At 38.6% G+C, this 19,325-nt stretch overlaps 1 pseudogene; it reads right to left on the bottom strand.

Annotated features, from left to right (window-relative positions):
* Window positions 1-721: 721 nt before the first annotated feature.
* The window catches only part of LOC142046729 (uncharacterized), a 141,358-nt pseudogene continuing 122,754 nt past the window's right edge, over window positions 722-19,325 (bottom strand).

The following is a 19,325-nucleotide window of genomic DNA, read 5'->3' on the forward strand; positions in this document are numbered from 1 at the left end:
ACATCAACATAGGATGGCTGAGAAAGGTGCATGATGCTTCAGGAACTCTGGTCTGTTTGAACAGCTGCAGGAAGGGGCTTACTTCCCAGACCAGAAAATTACTGTTGGGGATGTTGAAATGCCTATAGTTATCCTTGGGGACCCAGCCTACCCCTTAATGCCAAGGATCATGAAGCCGTGCACAAGCACCCTGGACAGTAGTAAGAAGCAGTTCAACTATAGGCTAAGCAAGAGCAGAATGGTAGTAGAAAGTGCTTTTGGACATTTGAAAGTGCACTGGAGCAGTTTACTGACTCAGTTAGATCTCAGCACAACCAATATTGCAATTGTAATTGCTGCTTGTTGTGTGCTCCACAATATCTGTGAGAGTAAGGGGGAGATATTTATGGCAGAGTGGGAGGTTGAGGCAACTCACCTGGTGGCCTGTTTTGCACAGCCAGACAACACGGTTATTAGAAGAGCTCAGCAGGATACGCTGCACATCAAAGAATCTTTGAAAGCCAGTTTCATGATTGGCCATGGTATGTGTGACAGTTGTGTTCATTTCTCTTGACTTTACCTCCCCCCTATATATATGAAAGGAAATAAAATCGAAATTGTTTAAAAACTGTTCTTTATTATTTGTTGCACAACACATTGAGAGAAATCAGAAGGCATACTGGGGGAGAGGGATTGGGTTAGAGGGGTGGAGGAGGAGGGAAGGGCAGGTCCAGAAACCAAATCAAAAGTTTGCATATGCCAACTTTCTACTGCTTGGGCGATCTTCTGGGGTTGAGTGTGTGGATCCCATAGCCTCCCCCATTGTGTTCTTGGATGTCTGGGTGAGGAGGCTATGGAACTTGGGGAGGAGGAAGGGCGGTTATACAGGAGCTGGAGCAGCAGTCTGTGGTCTTGCTGCCTTTCCTGTATTAGGTCCACCATACAGCGAAACATGTCAGTTTGCTTCCCCATGAGTTTGACTATAGCATCCTGCCTGCTTTCATCGCGCGCGTCCCTCCTCTGTTCCTGTTCCTGTAATGCTTTACGGGACTTCACAATTGTTTGCCTCCATGCATTCAGTTGGGCCCTATCAGTGTGAGAGGACTGCAAGAGCTCGGCGAACATATCTTCCTGAGTTTGTTTTTTCCACCTTCTAATCTGGACCAGCCTTTGAGATGGAGTAGATAGGGGCTGTGTTGAAACATTTGCACCTGTGGGAGAAGAAAAAGGGAGGGTAGTATTTTAAAATATACATTTCAGAGAACAAAGGGGACACTTTGGTATGAGTAAGCCATCACACACAGCCGAGCAACAGAACTCAGCTTGCAGGCAGCCTAGGGATACTTTAGCGTACGTATTTGCATTCCTTTTTTTGGAACGTAGTTCTGCCATAACAGACTTGTCTCCCTAACATGCGATGAGATCCAGAACCTCCCATTTGGAGCTCATCTGCGAATCTGGGACTGCGTGATCTCTTGTGATAGTGGACTCTGCATGGTCGCCTGTGATGGTGGACTGTGCTGACGGTCACCTGTGCTGATGGTGACCAAAGAGGAAATGAAATTCAAGAGTTCCTGAGGCTTTTCCTGCCCATCTGGGTAGTGAATCAGAGTTGAGACTGTTGCTCCCGGAGGCCAATAACGTTGAAATGCGTCCACAATACCTTTAATCTGGGATTGCGATCTTGATTTAAGCACTATTCCACTTGCCGACGTAGAGTACAGAAATCGGATTAAAGAGCCTTTTAAATCGAAAAAACCGGTTTGGTCACGTGGATGGAATAATATTTTTTTTCCGAATTAACTCAGCTAATTCCGAAATAACAGACTAGTGTAGACCAGGCCTAAGACTGAACTTTGTATATGAGGGGAAAATAATTGAAGTGCCGGGAATCAAGATATTTCTGCCTTTTTCTCAGTATCACTTTATCACATCCCATTCAGCTATTCACTTTTTAAGAGGATTTTATTATTGTTTATAATTATTATAGTAATGCCCCAGTCCTGAACAAGACCCACACTAAAAGGCAGATCTTGACCCAAACAGTTAACAATCCAGTTAAGATAAGATGCATAAAGATATATATATTTTCCGGGAATATTCCTTAATTAATGCCTGTTTCTGGAAAATATTTGGAAGACTCGAACAGTCACACTGCTTCATGAAAAAACATGACTGTTTATCTTGCTATCTAGAAGTAACTATTTCATGATTTTCTCAATATTCATTTTCACATCCTCCATTTGTACCAATATCTGTACAGTCCTCTATCTGTACTGCACTGCAAGAAGTAGTGCAAATTCTTAATAAGAGAGAACTGTACCAGGGGAAACAAATGAATGGGGGAAAAGTGCCATGTTCTGAACCTTATAGTGCCATCAGTTCAAATCAGATATCTTTGGACTTTATTGATTCTTGCAATGCCAACCATTAAAACACCCTGACAAGCATGTTTATTTAAGCAGCAGTAAAGGTCTGGATTCAGATCAAATGACCTCACCACATGTTAAGTGGTAGGGGCCATTATCTGGCTTGTTGGAAAAGATGTGTGCCTTTTGAGGGCTAGAGTGCCAGGGAGTGACTTTCTTCTGCAGCTGCAGAGCAGATCAGCCTGTGGAGGCTGACCCATCACCCACAGATGACCAGAAGAGAGTGGGGACTATATAGGTCCATGCTTGTTCAGGAAAAGCCCTCTTTTCTCTGAACTGGATGGAGCAGCACCCACCCTCCCACCCATGGCGTTGGTGAAATACTGGGATGTGTCAGGATCTGCTGTGAGCATTGCGATAGTTGGTCCTTTCTCAAGGGGCTGGGAAGGAGTTTTTCCCTCACTGCGAGATTCGCCTAGGTGAAGTGTTTTTTTGTCTTTTTTCCCACTTTCCCTATAGGGGGTTCAGGGAGGGGGCTTAATTGGGGAGAACATGAAAAAGGAGTTAGGCTATGATGTTGCAACTCGTTATGTAAACAGATAGCAGATGTCCAGTGCTTACACGCCATAGGGAAAAGATACATTGATCAGAAAAAAAAAAAAAAAAAGGTCTAGTAAAGGATTTAAAGGAGTCATTCTTTAGAGAAGTAGAACTGGGGTTGGGCAGGGTGGGAGGAGAGAGTTAGGACTCCTATGAATAGCATGGCAGGGACCCAATCCCTCTCCTTTATAGCCAACTCTTAAACCTCATTCCAAGTGGCAGGCAGCGAGTTGGCTAGGGATCAGGATGGGTAAGAAGGAGGACTGACGGAAGTGAGTCTCCCTGGTATATATTGAAATGATTATGAAATTACTTGTCCTGTATACTGTTATCTACCGGGTACGCCCAGACATTTAAGAATAAAACTATGGCCTAATTAATATCCAGTGTCTCCTGTCCACTTCCTAGCATAGCTGGTCAATGCCACTAAGCAATAGTTACTACAGGATTATAAATAAATACAGTCAGTACCGCATGCTGATATGTCTGAATAGTTTTAGAGGTCCAGTTTAGCTTCCAGCAAAGTCATATGCAGGTAGATCCAAAATGAAGTGTATTTATAACAAAGATGCCCAGCTGTTTGTTTGTATTAAGTTTTAAAGATCACAGTAGAGTGGGATTAGAGTGTGGTTTTGCTTCTATTAATATTGCTTCAATGGACAATACAAAAACTGAAGTGATAGTATACCAGAGTTATCAATTTTAAAATTAAATTCTATTTTTTTGGGTTGTTTTACAACTTACTGCTACTATGTACCCAAGAACAAATTGTTCTTTGTTAAAATTCAAATACACATTCCATCGTACTTGCACTATGAAACTAGCATCGTGGTGCAGACGTCTGGGGCAAAAATAGGTCAATTTACAAGTATTGTTTGCAAATTCTGATTATTGGTAACAGACACACTAGAGTGAAAATGCAGGCAGGCTATTTCTTAGAGAAGGCTTACTCTCTTTGGGGTTTCTGTCTAGCACATGCTTTTTGTCATTTGTGTATAGTATTTTTGGCTGATAATATCATTGCTGAACGGACACAAACCCTCATTAGTGAAAATTTGCTTTATGATAGTTGTATGTTCCTAATTTGAGTCCCTTTCTATCACCTGCCACAGATGATCACACCAACTATTTCAATGTGTCCCCTGTTAACTCACCCAGAAATTCAGTTACTCCAAATTCTCATGTCAAAAAGAGCACTAATAAAGGGATGTCACTCAGAGCTGTTTCTAGATATACCAACTGGGATTTCATTGCCTGTCTTCTACCAGAATAATTCCATGCTGAACTTTCTGTAATAACTCTTTGAAATGGTAACTTCTCAACAGCTTCAAAGGCTTTATTACCTGCTCAGAATACCTTCCAAAGCTTAAGCTAAATCACAAACCAGTGCAGTACAGATACTATTTCAGACAATGGGAATGGAAGTGCTCAGAGCCTTGAAAGGTTGGAGACTTCATAGGCTAAATTCACTTCTGGTGTAAATAGCTTCAGCTGTTATGGAAGTTTCTGGGCCAAATACAATGTAAATGTACAATTTACACATGGGCTGCTAGCTGATTAGGGGTAAGGGAGGAAGTAACTGATAAATTAATGTGCTTTGCAATGTTAGGCATTTAGTGGGTGTGCAAAATAAGTGTAAGCTTACATACCTAGGGGCAGAAGATGGGTATTGTAGGGAAAGCAAATAGTAAAGGCCATATGTTAATAATGTTTACTTATCCTATTAATTGCCATTCATACTGCATCTCCAGTCTGTCACTCAACATGTAAGCTACTTGTTTTGGTTACACCAATGCATTATTTATTTGCATTGTATAGAGTTGGCAACAATCTGTATAAAACACTTTCCTGTCAGAAAATGGAGTTTTATTAAATCAGCTGTAGATACAAAGAACAGTCTGTAAAAGAAATGTGCAATGAGGGTGAGAGGAACAAATCAACAACACATTTTGGTTCAGGAATTTTAAAGCAAAATACTTTGTTTCTGGAGTGAGGAAATTTCATTTTGATTAAAAATGGTCATTCTGCAAAAAAGTTTTGATGTTTGGCTTTTCATCATGATTCAAGGGAAAAAAAACCACCAAATATTGAAATAGCAGAATTCCCCTGTGGCATGTAAATCCCATTTTTCTATTAGTGCTAGTATTTTAGAAATGTCCCAGGGACAACCTTCCATTAATTTTAATGTGACAAGTATGGCTAAATCCCCTTCACTGCTTTGAAAATATCAGTCATAATTCCTTTCATCACATGGAGAACATACCCTGTAAAATACGAATAACTTCAGAAGATATTGAAGTAAGCATGAAAAAAAAAATCAAGACCTAGCCACAATGTAAAGGCAGCTTGGCAAGATGTTCTTAATTTTCTTCATAGTGCCTTCTATGACTCTTAGCAATACAAAAATGTTGTATCAAATTCTGAAAAACTGAAACCCAAGCAGAGCTACTTTGACCAGGAAGGGTAAGAATGGACAAGTAAATGTCTATTTCCTTGCTGTGTGATAATTTTCTCTTTTTGACAACATGGCTGTTATACGTATTTTGTTTGTTTTTAGTTTAGATTGAAACTGGTTAAACACAGTAAAAACTAGCATCAGGTTTAAAAAATAAATCCAAGGTAACTGTCAGTATTAATATATTTAGTGCTGACCCAATTTAAAAGGTATCTTTTACTGGATGGTAATTATCTAGAAGTGTTTGCTGTATAATTTTGCTGATTAACAATATGCATGTGTTCTGATTTTTCACTTTTATTATTGAGGTAAGATTGGTGAACTTAACTCTTTTGTGTTTCCTTTTCCTTATCTGAAAAATGGGGTTGATCATACCTGGTTCGTAATGTTGTGAGGCTAAGTGCACAGAACTGTATAGTCTTCAGGAATAAAGGTTGCAGAATCAGGCCCAAAATTATTTGAAATCCACATAGACAAGACAACTGCATATAAAAAATGTTAAGTGATCAGTCACACTTTAGGAGATTAATGGCAAAAAAGCAGTGCAGTTTAAAATTATCTGAATAAAAAACTCCTTTCCCTGCACAACTGGCAATTTCCATCTCTTATTTTATTATATCATAACTCTACTACTTCTTCTTTCTTCCACAGAGTTTCATGGTACATAAGAACAGATTTTCTAATGTTAAAATATAATAAGCAGAACAGGGAAAATCTCTCCTTTAAAACAAAGTAAGCAAAAGTTTCAGATCTTTCTTATGAATCTTAAAGGAATTTTAAAAAAGCACAAACCTATTTTTCCTCAGTAGGTCTACTGTAACTCTAAAACCTTTGGGTAGATGACATTTTATAATTAGTTATTCATTTATATTATATATTATTAAATATAGAACAAAATTCCAGCCTTGATTGCATGAGTAGCACCCAAGATCTGGATATTACCTTTAATAAATAGTATATCACTACTATATTGACTTAAATTTGTCATTTACTGAACAGAAGTTTAAGGAATATAACACATATGAAAATAGTTGAAGACGATCTTGTAAATTTTACTCCCAGACACCTTATTAAAATAACAGTCATTCATATTTTTTTCTTTCACAATCAATAGGTACTGTACAAAACTTTGGAACAATTTGCGGGTTAACTGTTTGCAGACATCTTGTAAACTCTTTTTAACCATTTCTTCACACTTGTTAGACTGCTAGCTCTTGATCAGTGTGGATCATTATAACCTCTGACAGAAAATCTCTGCATCCTGAGACAGTTACATTGTGAAAGCTAGTTTTTCTGTCCAATTGCTGAGCTAGCAGGTACTTAGTGCTTTGATACACAGGGGAGAATTTAATTTTAAGTGACACATATTTCGCTAGTTTGCGGCAATTAAAAAATCTTAACCCAGGATAGATTCAATGACAGTCGACTACAGTTAACTTGTTTCCAACCCTAGAGTTTTGTCTCCTCTGCTGAAAGGAAACACATATCATATGAGATGAAGTATTGGGAGTTTTGCAGAATACTGTAGTATAAATATTGTCCAGAGAACTATATCATGATGCCCAATATAATTGGGAATAATCTCCAAGTATATTGGGATTGTAAAGAAACTTCAAAATGCTTTCCATGAAACTAATAAAAATTTGACACCTACATATAATATCCTGCTTGGAGTAAAAAACTGCCACTGTGGTGATAATCTTTCCTTCACCGCAATGGTATTATACACTACCTATTAAAGAAAAAAAATATTATAATTTCCATGAGGCTTGCATCAAAGTAACAGCATGATCTTACTGCTGTATTTTCTTGGCCCCTAGAGTGAATCATCCCTAACTAGTTAATCTTAATTTAGAATATAAACCCTGTGGGCAGAGACCAGGAGTCAGGTCCTCAGTGCTCTAAATGGTCATAGATTCATTAACTTCAGTGGAGATAGAATAATTTACAATAGCCTGGGTGCTATATGGATCCCATAAAAATAAGTGCCAATTTTACTTGGCTAAGTGCTGGTTTGAGTATCCCAGTGTACTGTATGGACATCCTGTTAAATCACCTAATGTGAAAACTGGGCCCTGTGTGTCCTTTCATACCAGTATATTTATGATAGCAAAGGGATGCAATATCCTGCCAAGTGAACATTTGTGAAATTGTTCCTGTGGATCTGCTCCGCAGTAATGATGTATATATTCACAAGTACAAAATCAGACCAATGCCACAAAGGTGAATTTTATAAATAACTATTGGTACTGCAGAACCCAGTTCTGTCTCTTAATGGCTGAACTAGATGATGGATGGAAAGCCTAATGATCAAGGTAAAGGAGTTGTTGAGACAATAAAGGGCTTTTGAAGGTAATTAAACACCAAAGCAAAGCTGAGGCTTTTTGCAATTATCCAAAGTGGTGTATTGTGCATATACTCCAGTGACATGAGTAGTATTCTTATTTGACAAGAGAAAAATTTCAGCAACCCATAGCATTACAAGGGAGTAAATAAAAATAAAACCAACGGTTTGAAAAGTTATGTAAGTTTTTCTGTGACTGGATTCATTGACTTTTAATTGAGATTTCTTAAGAATTTGGGTTAACTTTTGGATAGGGGTTTAAATGTATCTTAAGGTTTTATATTGCTACCCTCACCTTAATATCTGAATAAAGTGAAGGCATTGCATGTAGCTTGTGATGGCAGAGTGATATGATTGACATTGTCCATGAGGATTTAACTGTGGTTCTTTGGCAATTAATAGTTAAAATTCTTGAGTATCTTGTCTTCAGCAACGTCAGTTCAGACCATGTTGTTAAACCAGCAGCACTTGGCGGGGCGGGGGGGAATCTCAAGTCACTGCCTGAATTCTCTCACAATCTGATAAGTGTTCTCCCTCCCTTTTTTTCTGTATAGGAGAAAGCGCTCACTATTCTCTAATCCTACATCCAGCATATTCATTTTGGACACAAGCCTTTTCTCCTGCCTTGCATGGTATATGAGTTTGGGAATATGGTATGTATGTATCCTGGGTGTCCTAGTCAGTTAAATAGCTTTTCACGGGACTCAGATGATTTTGAAGCAGCAAAGCTTTCCAGAGAGTCATTTTCCTACAGCTTTCTCTAAGTGTATTAGTTGTAATTCTCGAAGTGTCAGCTGCTGAAAAATACTCTTCAGAGCTGGGTGGGAAACGATTTTCTTGTCCTGCAAAAAATCTTGAGATTATAATTTTTTCCTGTTCTTCCTTAGGGGAAAACTGAGACATTTTGGTGAAAAAATGAAGCACCCAAATTCTGAAAAAGGTATAGCAAGGACTTGAACCGAGGTCTCTGACACTTTCTAGAAGTGCTCTTACCACCGGGTTATTAGCAGAGAAGAAGGGGTTTGGTGGGGGTGGGGTGAAGAGTCTTCCTTCTTGTGACCAGAAGTTTTATTCTGGATCCAAGAAACCTTTTTGGTTAATTTTTTGGCAGAATATATATGATTTCACATAAAGTTTCAGTTGGACAAATCTCCATTTTCCACCAGAAAAGGATTTAGTTGGAAAATTCCTGACCAGCTCTACTTCTTGTACGAGTCCCTTTCCTAGTTTTAAACTCACAAGATCTCTCCTCAGATAATGATTGCAGAATTCAGTCACCATGTATAATAGATAAAATAACACACTGAAAAATAATTAGCAGAAAAATTCTTGTCATACAATGCTTACGCAATCAGTGATTTCTGTTGAAATTCATGAATATCTTAACTATATTGAATGTTGTTGTAGAACCCGTTGTGAGCTTCTTCACAGATAAATTAGAACACTATTCATTCAAATTAAGGATTCATTACTATATGCTGTTTTGTGTTGGTTTGTGGGGAGAGGTAGCATCTGCCTAGGTTTCCAAAGAAGTGCTTTCGAGCAGGGAATTCTTTTTTGAAGGTGTTTTATTTTTATTAATAAAAGGTTCAGTTCAATTCAAACTGTGAAACAGGCCTGTAAAGAGTCTCACTGTCCCTCAAGAGTTTTAAGTTTAATACCAGTATGAATCAGCTTTATGATGGAGCTTAAAAATGCTTCAAGAGTGTGAGACATCCCTCTTCTGCAATATGACTTACTTGTCACCCATCCCCTCTCAGTACTGGCTGCCCTCCAGGAAACAAATAGAGTGTGTGAGTGCTGGTACTTGAGAAAACACAGCACAAGACTACTTAGCTCCTCTCCTGCAGCTTAAATGAAACCATTTTGGACAGGAAGCTAATCATCTCATGGTAATAGGTTAAAAGTCTGCTCAATTTTCTGATAAGACTAGTAACTATAACAAACTTGTCAACGTTTGGGCACACTGATACCCTGCAAGTGCAGTTTGGGATTTTATAACTTGTATGTTTGTGATATTCTTATTACAGAGGTATGGTAGTGCCTCCATAGTAAGATTGGAGTTGATTTTTCACTGAACTCAGAGACCCATCATCTTTGTTTTCTAAGAAGCATTACAGTCTATTTTCCCCAAATTTACAGAATGTAACCTATGAGTAAAAGTTGCATTTTCTGGGGGTTTTCAATTTGATCTGTAACTTAGTTTGAGTTTAAAACTAATTTTACAAATTTCCATATCTGGTCTTTTGTGGAGGCATTTTGTGAATTAATAGCTGGTTTATTACCCTACAAACATTCCATATAGTCAAAATTCCCTTCCAAGTATATTTAAATGGACATTTGAAGAAATTAGATTGTATTTCAGCAAAGTTATTAACAAATTTCGTTCCCATCTGTGACAGTGTGGGAATCTGTCTTTGTAAATTTATGAATTCCAGTTTGATTTTATGAACACTGTATTGATATCTATCTTATATCCTGGCATCACCCTTTCTCTGAGAAGGGGAGAGGGACAGGAACCTGTGTGTCTGTCCCTAAAAATTAAGGACAGTCAACAATTTAATAATCTTATATTTACAAGACAATGGATATTACCAGCCAAGGGCTATTACTTTCAGATTACTCTTAAAGATTTCATCCCACTCTGAAACAAAAGGGGTTGTGCATATGAATGCAGAACATCTGGGGCATGAGGTCTAGGGTTCATGACCAAGATTGCGCAAGAGGGCTTTTGTGTGTGGAATGAGGAGACCAGCACATGAAGAGAAGACTGATCAGGAGAAAAAGGAGTGCAGAAAAATCCTGGACTCCCTGGAAGGACACAGACTAAGACCCAAAGAGCTTTCAGAAAGAGCGACGAAACTGAAACAGAGTCTTGCAAATGATTGGTTTAGAAATTACTTAAAAAGGCTATTTGTCTCTTGATTAACTGTCACAATGTTCTCAAAGGGCAAGACAGGACTTGGAGAGGGACTGCTTAAGCCACTGGGGAGATTTGGGGGGTCAGCACTAACCATGAGGTCTGTGGCAGTTGGACCATGGAGTCCTGACATCCCGAAGAAAGGGTACCAGGTGTAAGGTCTGTTTCCCAGGAGTGTGTATAAAAGACCAGATTCAGGCCATGTCTACACTATGGAGCTTATAGCGACATAGCAGTAGTGTTGTAGCTATGCTGGCTTAAGCTTGTCATGTAGATGTAGCCTACAATGACAGAAGGCATTTTTCCTTCACTATAGGAATGCCACCTCTGTTAGCAATGGTACCTAGGTTGATGAAAGCATTCTTCACACAATTGAGCACTGTAGCTATGTTGACCTAAGTCTTAAGTATAGACCAAGCCATAGATAGTGTGTGAATATTATTCAAACTCGGTAACCTTAAAAGTCCATTGGATCCATAGGTTTGGGTCCAATACAGAAGCCTTGTGCATGTTCACAATGGGGAGCTCATCCAGGGCTGTAACACCATTTTTCTAATTTATATTAATTTTTCCTGCCAGAATGGGATAAAGATGCTCATGCCCTCAGTAAAGACAGTTACTACTTCACTAGTGAAGGAGATGCCACTAGTAAAGATGGTCATTGTATTCCATATTATCCAGTGGAAATGACGCAACAGCCTGCCCTCACCAAAAATGGCCACTCCCTTCATCTGTGGTTAGGATGTTGTAAAGAGATAGAGATTCACAGGATAGGCTGTTCAGTGAAGATGCACTAGCTGGAATTCCTGGGAGAGAGAAACTATGAGCTCTAGTGCTAGGAACTGTTTCTGAACTTTGCAGTTTCAGCAGTGGATCCTTCCTTCTGATGGGCCGTGGCTAGCACAGCAGAGGAAGATTGGCACTTGACAGACTTATGCTTCCATGGAACATTGGCACTCTTTTATGTGAAATAAATAAGATAGAAATGGCCTCACCATTTACCAAAACCCCACACTTAGCCCCTCATACTCTCCTCACTCTGCTGTCACCTCAACATACCAACTCCTTTCCTAGTCCCATATTCCTGTATTAAAAAGCACAGGAATTTATATTTAAAAAAAACAACTTTGTTTAAAAGAAATTAAGGTTGGTTATCCAATTAATAAGACAAGAAACAAAACAGTAATCTCTTTTAGTGAAAAATGCTAAATGACAATTAGAACCTCAACATTAGCTTAACACTCAGGGCTGATGTATGGACATGAGTCACGTAGGTGTGGTATGTTTTTGTGAAGGAACCATAAGATTGTCATGAAGGAATTCACTCACTGAAGGTGCTTCTCCTTGTAGCCAGACATGGCATAGTGTCTGTCTCTCCATATGGCACCCACTGCTGATGGTTGCTCTGCTGCTGAGATGGGATCTCTTCCCACATGTCGGCCCTCCCACCAGGTCACACTTAAGTCCTCCCTTACCAGAGGTACCAAAGAGTACAACCAAGCTATAGTCCAGTGACCTTACACCAGCTTTTCTATCTGTATCTGGGCTCCATTGTCCTTTCACCCCTTATCTCAGGGGATTTCACCCCAGTTCCTCAGTGGTTGGTAGGGGAACATAAGCCCTCCCTCCACTCTGGGTTCTATCCCCGTGACTCTGTAGGGGACAGCTGAGGTCTAGTCCCTCAGATTCCTAACTGCACCCCTGGACTGCTTGCTACCGTTTCTATCTCCCAGTAACTGAAGACTCTCCATGCAACCATCTTCTTCTTTCTTGGTTTTGTGTTGTAGCAGACTCACTTGCTGAATTTATGACTGCTGTGCACTCTCCCTTTGTATTTTTTTTCATGTCTAAAAGACTCACATCTGTCTCAGTATTCTTAAATAATTTCAAAAGAGTTTTTTTTTTTATTGGACCCCATTTTCCTCGTATTCTTGATAGATGTTGCAAAGAAAATGTTGTTATGTTCAGGCCTGTGAGTTTTCTTTATAAACACCTTTTTTTTTCACATAAGCACGGTCTTTACAATCCCAAAGGATATGATCTGTCATTTCATGGACCCTACATGTTACACATAATTAATCTTTCTGCATGTTAATTAGAAATAAATTACTATTTAATCCACAATTCCCTATTAGAATGCTAAATAGAGCCACTTTGCTTCTTCTCTCTGGGCCTTGGATTATATCAACACTGTCAGCTGTTGGGCCTACTTCTTGGAAATGTTTTCCTTTGTTTTATTTGCCCAAAATTCTTGCCATTCCTCCCTTAGTTCATTTTTAATTAGGTATTTAAATTCCAGTTTGCTTAAAGGGATTACTAGCTCAACTTGTTCATGATTAATAGCACTTTTTGCCTTTTAGTCCGCCAATTCATTGCCTACTATCCCTACATGGGCTAGGATCCATGTTATTGCTATGGTTATATCCAGTTGTGCTAGTTTGATAGTTAGCAGTAATATTTCACTAAAAATAGCATTTGTGCTGTCAGATTTACCACTGCAAACTGCCTGCAGCCCTCAAAAAGGACTCAGACAGGATGGCCATGGCATCTGGCAGCACATTTAAAGCCCAATAATCCCTGTTAGCACAGCTGTGAAGACAGATACAAAATTAGTTAGCTTTATGGCTTTTTTGAGTCTGAGTGAGGGCACACAGAAAGATGTTTCCACTTTTCCTGTTCTTTTCTCTTTGGAGCCATTGATATATATTTATAAATAATTTCTCCACTCATCACATATATATTGATTTTCTATATGTTGCATATTTATTGGTGTTCTCCTTTTATTTATTTCATTATGTAATTCCATGTCTATCTCAAGGAGGATGATTTTCCAGTGATATTTTCCCATAGCTATAGATTTTGATCTCTTTCAATTCTTTCTTTTCATTAAAATCATTTATCCACTTCTGTACTCTACTTAAATGGGGATATTTGTTTGTTATTTTTTGTCTTATCAAGCCTCTGCTTAATTTCCAACAATCATTATATATTAGTTTTGTGTTGTCATCTTCACTATGACCTAGTACTTTGGTTCGTTGAAAGAGTGACAGGCATTTCACCGACTGCTATCTGTAGTACACACAGGCATAGTAATGAAGGCACTGTGTGTGATACACAATATCTGTGTTTGGATATAGTCTAGTTCTCTCAGCTATGTGTTCACCGTTGATGCAAAGACCTGGCATCCATATATCAATAATTGACCTAATTAGCACTTTGTATAGCTTTACAACCATATTCATATCCATGTTTCAGGATGTTCCAGAGATACTTTTAAGTAAGTTAATTCTATTTTTGCACTTATATTTAACATTTTCAATATGGTCCCTCCGTGAGAGCTTGTTATCAGATATCATACCTAAGAATTTTTATTTTTTCCCTATATTTATCTGTTGGTCATTTAGATATCACTTTACAGCCTTTTTGATTTTCCTTGTTGTGAAGATCATTCCCTTAGTTTTGTGTATGGAAAATATGAAACCACATCTCTTTTCCCATTCTACACTTCTCTTAAACGAATCATTGATTCTTTTGGAGGTGCTTTCAAGGTTTCTGCTTTTGGTGCATATGGCACAGTTGTCAGCAAATAATGTGATCCCTATTCCAATACTCATCTCTATATGGAGGTCATTTATCAGGATGTTAAAGAGGTTTGAACTAATTACACTCCTCTGTGGAGTTCCACTTGCCATTGACTAAAAGCCATTTTCTGCTACAAACTTCTTGGCTTTCTAATCACTACCCAACCCGTCCTCATCTGGGTTTCATTATCAGTTAAGCAGGGCTTTATCTCTCTCAAGGATGCTGCCAGGTATGTTAATTGGCCTCTCATGGTCACATTAACCCCTTCAGGACCTGTGTGGGGTAAACATCCCATCACAATTATAATTAAGGTTTGTGTTCTAGGCTGAATGTGATTAATATGTCTATCTTTCCTTATCTGTTGGAAATGGAAGGGAATTCTTTATAAGGATGCAGATTGTGTCACTGTTAATGGAAAGCTGCTTTGTGGATGTTGTTGTATAATTAAGAAGTGCCCCATTAACTTGGCATTGTCTTAGTTTTTGCTGATTGCCTATGAATGGGGTGATACACTCAACCGACCTTAAGCCTTTTTATGTAGAGGTTTTGTTTATGGACTCATGTTACTGTACTTTTTTTTTTTGCCTGTGTATTTCATTTCGCCTAGTACTTGCTTGTGGCTGTTGCCTTTACCTAGTTTAGAAACTCAACAGTGGTATTAAGATTGGCAGCATCTCTGTACGTATAAAAGATTCCTTTAATTTACAGAGGTGAAGATGTCTCATTGTAGAACTTCTCATATGAGCATTTGTAAAACTATTTATCTATAATTCATGTATAGGAGTTGTTTTTTTTGTCTTATTGGACCAACTTAAAATATGTCAGGTCACTCAGTTTTGTTCTAACCTCTAACCTTATACTAAGGTGGGTTTGCATGATCTAAAAAGTTTAGTTAGGATTTATTGCTTAATCAACGATTAGTGGAGCATATATGAATATGAATTCTTTCCTAGCCTAAGTGTCCTTCAAGGTGTGGATAACCTTTATGAATGGAACATTGTGGAATCCTGGAACTGACATAGACAAAAATACCAATTGCTTGTTTACCTAATCTATACTATATGTCAAACTGCATCTTCTTTGCCCCTGTTTGATTGTGTACTATCTAACATGCTCACTTAAGTATCACCTAATACAATTCTAATGGGTGACCTAATTGGAATCCTCTGTAAGAAGGATTAATAGGCTGGGCTAGATTGACCTCAGCAGGTGAAAAGAGAAATTAAGTACAACTGACTCATGCCTCAACAAATCTACTGTACTCCCAGGAGGATTCACCACTGCCTCCTGATGGCTTCACCTCCATTCTCTCTTGAAGATATTTATTTTGTATGTATCCATTTTGATGTATAAAACAATAGGTGTCCATGACGGATTCTAGGTGCCCTCAAAGGACATTAACATGCACTGTAAGTGCACAAGAAACTATCACACAGCTGCTCATCAATCTTAGTAATCAGCTGCATCAATTTAAAATTCAAACCACAGAAGAAAATGATACTAATTATAAAACTCTTTGCCTCCTCAACCCATCTATTCCCACTGTGGGTAGGGCAGCTTCCTCTAGTGTCTCTAGAAGACACCTGCTGAATTAAATCAGCACAGCCTCCAGCAGCCCTGGTCCCATAGTAGTCCCTTTGACAGAAGGAAATCTGAAGCCTAGTGACTTTGCAACTTGAACACATTTCACCTTAGATTGTACTTGCAGACAGAAACTGAAGTAAATGTATCTCACTGATTAAAAAGATTACTGAGGCATTTGTAAATCTCATGGACTTCAGAATTTATACAATGAGTCTATGTGTGAGGCAAAGAGAGCAAAGCTGTGGAACAGTAGGCAAAAATTCATACAAAAGTTGCATGAAGTTCATATGATCTGGAGAAAGAATAGAGAACTGTGTCTTCCCAGGAGTCTCTTGTAGTGCATTAGACATTGCATTTGAAAGTAGGATTAGTTCCAGTTAGTTAAACCTATCCTACTCCTTCTTCATGCTCAATAGAGCACTTATTTTAGATGTTTTACACAATGAGTCAGATACCAAGAATTCTTGGAATGACTAATCGCTCAAACCAACATATTCAAAATTTCAAGCAGATGGGTCTTAACCAACAACTCTAATTTCATTCTGAGAATCACATCTTCCAAATACAGATTAATGCATTATATATGCAGTTAAGCAAAAAGAATCAGGGCAGAGAGGCAAGGTTTTCTGTTGTACTCTGTCTTTCCATTCTCCAGAACCAGTTCTCCAGAAAAGGTCTTGTCACTTCACTTTCTGACAATTAAATTGACAAGAGCGTTCTAGACAGGCTACCAGGGAGCCATCTTTTGGATTTTTCTGAAAGAAAATATTTATTTACTTATTTGTTGGTGTAGGGGGCAAAACTGGAATTTTCTTTAGGAAAAAGGGCACTTTTAGTTGAAAAAAATCACTGTTACAAAACACTTTTGACCAGTTCTAGTTATATACCTAACAAAGAGACATGAAAAACCCATTGAATTTGGAACAGGGTCTTCATATGGAGTTAGACAATATTACCTTCAGCCAGAAGAAGGGTCTCATTGTGCTATGCACTGCTCAGGCAAAGCATCACAGTCTCAGTCCCTCAGAGCTTACAGCCAAAACAGACAAGCTAGACAAAATGGAAATGGAGAGGTGACTTCCCCAAGGTCACAGGGCAGGTCTGTGGCTGAGAATTGGAAAACAAGTCTCCTGATGCTCAGTCTAGTCTAGATGGCCTGGGCAAGTAGACCACACAGAGACTGCATAAGCCAAAAGTAGATATGCTCACATTATGCACTTGAGAAAAAAAAATGAAATTCTAACTTATTTAGATTTTGAATGAACACATCAATATCTTGCATGGAATAATTTGTTTGGCTTGTGGAGGTGCTGAGAACACAAAAATTCATTGAATTCAATGGGAGCTGCAGGCCGTGAATGGTTACCTAATCAAACTTTTCCTGGGAGACCACAGCATAAAATTAAATAATACACTTATCAGGTTAGTTTTAATTGCTTTTTGACTCCTCTCTCATTAGGGGAAAAATGACCTTGGGTCAGGCTTATCTCTCATGTAACTCATTTCCATGTATATTTTTACCTCAGGAGGGAATTTGTAGGTCCTTCCCTGGCTGAAGGGAGTGGGGAAATAGGCATAGAGAGGCACTGAAAAACAAATATTGCTAAACCATGCAAAATTCCCAGCTAATGATGCCACTTTTCATCATCAAAGTATCTTAGAAACATTAATTAAGTAATCCTCTTTGTACTCCTGTGAGGTCAGTGAGTGGTATTATCCCCATCTAGAGATAGTGGAGCTTAGGCACAGAATGATTCAGGAAAATATTTTCAAATAATAACAAATTTAGGTTTTGCAATGAGTTGACCTTATTTTCAGTGATGTTGAGCTGAGTAGAAGCCCAGTGGAAGTCAAAAGGGTTGCAGGATTTCAGTATCTTTAAAAATCAGATCTCTTCTATTTAAGTGCCAAAAAAAATGAAGCATAATTTGAGGCAACAAGGTTTGAAAATAGTGGCCTAGAGGACTTACCCAAGATCCAAATATAAGTTAAATGATTCTGTATTAGAACTCAACAGTTTCTGGGTTCAAGTACTATGTGAGTTAAAAAATGGTATAGGGATTTAGGACCATATCAGCTGTTGGAAATCAGCACAACTGTTTCATTCACAAACTTCTACCTCAAAATAAAACAGGAGGAGAAACTCTCTTTTTCCCTCAAATGGAGGAGTCTCGCTCTTGGCCTCATTCCCTGAAGTCTGAGAATTTATTATTAGTTTTTATTATTTTTGGACCAGGACCCTGCTGCGCTAGGGGCAGTACAAACACAGAAAACAAGACTGTTCCTCCCCTAAAGAGTTTACAATGTCAATTCTGTAAAAGCAGCAAAGAGTCCTGTAGCACCTTATAGACTAACAGATATATTAGAGCATGAGCTTTTGTAGGTGCATCCGATGAAGTGGGTATTCACCCATGAATGCTCATGCTCAAATACATCTGTTAGTCTATAAGGTGCCACAAGACTCTTTGCTGCTTTTACAGATCCAGACTAACGTGGCTACCCCTCTGATACTTGAATGTAAATTCTATTGTCTTCTGTGTCCTTACTGTCTTGGAAGCTAGGCTTTTCCATCAGTGAACCTGAAAGAAATATCTTCTTACAATGAGACCTGCTAATATCAACAATCATTTTGAGGAGTCTTCATGTTTACAGTGTAACCAAATGGATGCTTCAAACAAGTTTAACTTTTGTACTGCCAATGCACTTAACCATAAACATTAGCAAAATAAAAAGCAACTGTCCACAATTAAACAATGTTTTTAATCATTTTGTGCATTTGAAAAATCCCTACTGTGGTGGGGGGGGGCGGGGAGGAATTCACTTCCAGATGTCTTCGCAGGTTGACTGCAATATGGCTAACACAGAGATGAGCAGAACTGTGACTATACAATGGGTCCCTGATGCTGTTGCATCAATCAGGGACATACTCCAGTCTAATTTCCCGATTCTTAATTATACATTTATTTTGAAGGGAATTTTCTAAGACAGTCTATTTGAACCTCTAAAGTGCTCTTTGTTAAGTTAATAGGTTGAAACTGCTTTCTCATATCATCACTTTTTGAGGGGCGGTGGAGAGACAGGGAGTTATTTCTCATGTGCTTGTGTGAGACTCGCTCGTGCTTTTTATTTAAAAAGCCTCTGCTGCCCCCTTAGGTACAAGAGTTCTAACTTCAAAAATTCTGCCTCGTTCAGGTTGTTTTACTCTCATTATTCATTCTACTTATATGTTATATTGCTTGCCCTCTATTCCATTTGTTCCAGAATTTGGAAGGTGTGCAATGAATAAGGCATGGGATTGCCAGAAGAGAAACAGTGTGAGTAAGGCACCACTATGGGCATTCTCATGGCCCCACAATATGCCAACATTTTTATTGCTGACCTGGAACAACGCTTCCTCAGCTCTCATCCACTCATGCCCCTTCTCTACCTATGCTACTTTGATGACATCTTCATCATCTGGACCCATGGGAAGGAGACTCTAGAAAAATTCCA

This window comes from Chelonoidis abingdonii, chromosome 1 (assembly GCF_003597395.2).
Source record: "Chelonoidis abingdonii isolate Lonesome George chromosome 1, CheloAbing_2.0, whole genome shotgun sequence".
NCBI lineage: Eukaryota > Metazoa > Chordata > Testudines > Testudinidae > Chelonoidis > Chelonoidis abingdonii.